Below are 4,797 nucleotides of genomic sequence, written 5' to 3'. Positions count from 1 at the left end.
TAGAGACGGGGTTTCACCGTGTTAGCCAGGATGGTCTCGATCTCCTGAACTCGTGATCCGCCCGTCTTGGCCTCCCAAAGTGCTGGGATTACAGGGTTGAGCTACCGCGCCCGGCCTTAAACTCTCTTTTAATGACTTTTGTTTATAACTTTATATAGTTTTAACCGGATAATGTAAAATTTTGTATCTTTTCCCTACTCTTAAATGTCCTTCTGTCTCCATGTAATCTTTAGACCTCATCTCCTCAAGAGTGTTCTGTAATTTACTGACCCATTTGCCTACTGTGCTGGCTACTTAGGCTTCTGTTTTTCCCATCTAACAGAATGCAGCAATGAACATCTTCACACAGTATTTTTGTTTTTGTTTTTCTGAGACAGGGTCTCACTCTCACCCAGGCTGGAGTGCAGTGGCGTGATCTCGGCTCACTGTAAGCTCCGCCTCCCGGGTTCACGCCATTCCCACGCCTCAGCCTCCCGAGTAGGTGGGACTACAGGCTCCTGCCACCACACCCGGCTAATTTTTTGTATTTTTAGTAGAGACAGGGTTTCACTGTGCTAGCCAGGATGGTCTCAATCTCCTGACCTCGTGATCCACCTGCCTCAGCCTCCCAAAGGGCTGGGATTACAGGCGTGAGCCACCGTGCCCGGCCTGGCCTTTTTTTTTTTTTGAGACGGAGTGTCACTCTGTCATCAGGCTGGAGTGCAGTGGCATTATCTCAGCTCACTGCAACCTCCGCCTGCTGGGATTATAGGTGTGCGCCACCACGCCCAACTAATTTTTTTTTTTTTGAGATGGAGTCTCACTCTGTTGCCCAGGTTGGTGTGCAGTGGCACAATCTCAGCTCACTGTTACCTCCACCTCCTGGTTCAATCAATTCTCCTGCCTCAGCCTCCCGAGTAGCTGGGACTACAGGCATGTGCCAACACGCCTGGCTAATTTTTTGTATTTTTTTAGTAGAGACGGGGTTTCACCATATTAGTCAGGATGGTCTCAATCTCCTGACCTCGTGATCCGCCTGCCTCGGCCTCCCAAAGTGCTGGGATTACAGGCATGAGCCACCGCGCCCAGTTGCTAATTTTTGTATTTTTAATAGAGATGGGGTTTCACCATGTTGGTCAGGACACACAGTATTTTTTTTACCTGGTTTCAATCACTTCCTTAGGACAGATTCCCTGAAGTGGGATTACTGTTCACAATACAAATTCAGGATTTACTCATTCTACAAATACGGAGCAAGGCTAACTCCATACCAGGAACTGCAAGTGGGTATGAGGCCAGTGCAGTGAGTGGGACAGATGTAGACTGGCCCTCAAGGACTCACTGTCTAGTACCGAGTTGCACTTGGCTCTCCAAGACGGCATTTTTACCAGATTCAAGTTGTATCTGTGAATTTCTCTTAGAAGGCTTTCTTACTTACTGAATAAGGTCTGGCCTTGGGGAGCTTTATTATTAAACATAAGCACAAGGAAGGCTGCATGCAGCTTGGTGAAGGAGAGGTAGACACACAAGGAGAGGATGTTTTTAAGGCCTAGTCTCCTTACATACATTCACATGTTAGATTTAACCAGAACAATCTCATGAGAAAGGGGCGACTAGTCCATGGAGAAGAACAGGATTGTTACTAGCTCATGACCGCACATTTTATTGGTGGTAGCGCCAAGACTAAGACGTCGTTTTACACTCCTGAGATCAGAAAATATCTGAGTCTCAGTTTAGCAGCCAAGTTCAAGACAGATTCAGATCTTCAAGAGATTAAACAAAAAGTTACCATATCATCCTGAAATTTTATTCCTAGGTATATACTGAAGAGAAATGAAAACATTAAGTCCACACAAAAACCTTGTACAGGAACGTTCATGGTAGCATTATTCACAATAGCCAAAAGATAGAAACAACTCAAATGTCCATCAAAAGCTGGGTGTGGGTTGGGTGTGGTGGCTCATGCCTGTAATCCCAGCACTTTGGAAGGTGGAGATGGGTGGATCACTTGAGGCCAGGAGTTCGAGACCAGCCTGGCCAACATGGCAAAACCCCATCTCTACTAAAAATACAAGGTATGTTGGTTTATATGTGTAGTCCCAGCTACTTGGAAAGCTTAGGAACAAAAATTGCTTAAACCTGTGGGGTGGGGGTTGCAGTGAGCCAAGATCATACCACCACACTCTAGCCTGGGTGACAGAGTGAGATTCTGTCTCAAAAACAAAAACAAAAACAAAAAAAAGGCTATGCCTTTGCCTCCCTAAGAGCTGGGCTTACAGAGTGAGGGCTCATGCCTGCAAGCCAAGCACTTACGGAAACAAAGGCATAGCTTGAGCCCAGGAATTGGAGACCTGCCTGGGTAACATAGGGAGACCCGGTTCTCCACAAAAAGGGGAAAAAAAGACAAATGGAACTCAAGTGTTCATCAATGAATGAATGGAGAAACAAAATGTGGTCTATACATATAATGGAGCATTATTCAATCTTAAAAAGGAATAGGCCAGGCACGGTGGCTCACACCTGTAATCCCGGCACTTTGGGAGGCCAAGGTGGGCGAATCACAAGGTCAGGAGATCGAGACCATCCTGGTCAACATGGTGAAACCCCATCTCTACTAAAATGCAAAAAATCAGCCGGGCGTAGTGGCAAGCACCTGTAGTCAGTCTCAGCTACTTGGGAAGCTGAGGCAGGAGAATTGCTTGAACCTAGGAGGCGGAGGTTGCAGTGAGCCGAGATCGCACCACTGCACTCCAGCCTGGTGACAGAGCAAGACTCCATCTCAAAAAAAATTCTTAAAAAAAAAAAAAATTCTATATTAAAAAAAAAAGGAATGAAATTCTGACATATGCTACAACATAGATGAACACTGAAAACATTATACTAAGTCAAATAAGCCAGACAGAAAAGGACAAACATTGTATGATTCCACCGATATGAGTTATCTAGAGTCTCCAAACTCAAAGAGACAGAAAATAGAATGGTGGTTCCCAGACTGGGGTAGGAGGAATTGGGGAGTTACTGTTTAATAAGTATAGAGTTTCTGTTTGGGAAGATAAAAAAGTTTTGGAGATGGATGGTGGTGATGGTTGTACAACAATGTACACTGATCAAAAAGGATATTCAGAAATAGAACTGAAATCATAATAAAACAAAACAGTCTTTTCAGAAAAATATAGTTTAAAATGTATTTATCAGGAAATAAGAAAGATTTAAAAAATGAGATAAATATCCAATTCAAGAAATTAAACAAATTGGCCAGCACGGTTACTCACATCTGTAATCCTAGCACTTTGGGAGGCCGAGGTGGGCAGATCACTTGAGGTCAGGAGTTTGAGAACAGCCTGGTCAACATGGTGAAACCCCGTCTCTAGTAAAAATACAAAAAAGGCTGGGCGTGGTGGCTCATGCCTATAATCACACCACTTTGGGAGGCTGAGGCAGGTGGATCACGAGGTCAGGAGTTCAAGACCAGCCTAGCTAACATGGTGAAACCTTGTCTCTACTAAAAATACAAAAATTAGCTGGGCATAGTGGCACATGCCTCTGATCCCAGCTACTCAGGAGGTTGAGGCAGGAGAATTGCTTGAACCAGGACCTGGGAGGCAGAGATAGCAGTGAGCAAAGGTTGCGCCACTGCACTCCAGACTGGACTACACAGCCAGACTCTGTCTCAAACAAACAAACAAACATGAATAAAATAAAATTAAATTAAATTTTAAAAAATACAAAAAAATGAGCTGGGTATGGTGGTGCACACCGTAATTCCAGCTCTTCAGGAGGCTGAGGCAGGAGAATCAGTTCAGCCTGGGAGGCGGAGGTTGCAGTAGGCTGAGATCAGGACACTACACTCCAGCTTGGGTGACAGAGCGAAACTCTGTCTCAAAAAAATAAAAAATAAATAAAAAATAAAAAATAAATAAATAAATAAATAAATGGTGCTGTAATCCCAGTACTTTGGGAGGCTGAGGTGGGTGGATCACTTGAGGTCAGGAGTTCGAGAACAGCCTGGCCAACATAGTGAAGCCCCATCTCCACTAAAAATTTAAAAATTAGGCAGGCGTGGAGGCAGGCACCTGTTAACCCAGCTACTTGGTGAGTAAGGCAGGAGAATCGTTTGAACCCGGGAGGCAGAGGTTGCAGTGAGCTGAGATCACGCCATTGCACTCTAGCCTGGATGAGAGTGAGATTCTGCCTCACATAAATAAATAAATACCTACCAAAAACCTGCAAATGGTATACCACATAACAAAACTTCAGGCATATTTCCTTTAAGACTGGGAACAAAACAAAGATTCCCACTAGTCCTATTATTGCTTCACTCAGTCTGGAGGTTCTTCAGTGCTCTATGAACAGAAAATGGAATAAGAGGTGCGAAGACTGGAAGGAGTAAGATAAAGTGGTCATTTTTCATAGATAATATGATTGTCTACCTAAGAAAAACAACAAAAAAATCACACAGTAGTAATGAAGTTCAGTCGGGGTGTGATATCCAAGATCAACTTTAAAAAATGGCAGTTCACGAGAATAATCAGAAATAACCAATTATAAATATGATTAAAAATAAAGTTTGGGCATGGTGTCTCATGCCTGTAATTCGGGAGGCCGAGGCTGAGGTCAGGAGTTCGAGACCAGCCTGGCCAATATGGTGAAACCCCATCTCTATTAAAAATACAAAATTGGCCGGGCGCGGTGGCTCAAGCCTGTAATCCCAGCTACTTGGGAAGCTGAGGCAGGAGAATTGCTTGAACCTAGGAGGCGGAGGTTGCAGTGAGCCGAGATCGCACCACTGCACTCCAGCCTGGTGACAGAGCAAGACTC

At 44.4% G+C, this 4,797-nt stretch overlaps 1 protein-coding gene across 1 annotated transcript in view; it reads right to left on the bottom strand.

Moving 5' to 3' along the window:
- GOLGA1 (golgin A1) overlaps window positions 1-4,797 on the bottom strand; it is a 74,921-nt gene that overhangs the window by 21,537 nt on the left and 48,587 nt on the right. The window lies entirely within an intron of this gene.

The sequence above is a fragment of the Colobus angolensis genome, unplaced genomic scaffold, assembly GCF_000951035.1.
Source record: "Colobus angolensis palliatus isolate OR3802 unplaced genomic scaffold, Cang.pa_1.0 Scaffold9, whole genome shotgun sequence".
NCBI lineage: Eukaryota > Metazoa > Chordata > Mammalia > Primates > Cercopithecidae > Colobus > Colobus angolensis.
Note: the sequence above shows the minus strand (reverse complement) of the source record. Positions and strands in the feature narration are given on the sequence as shown.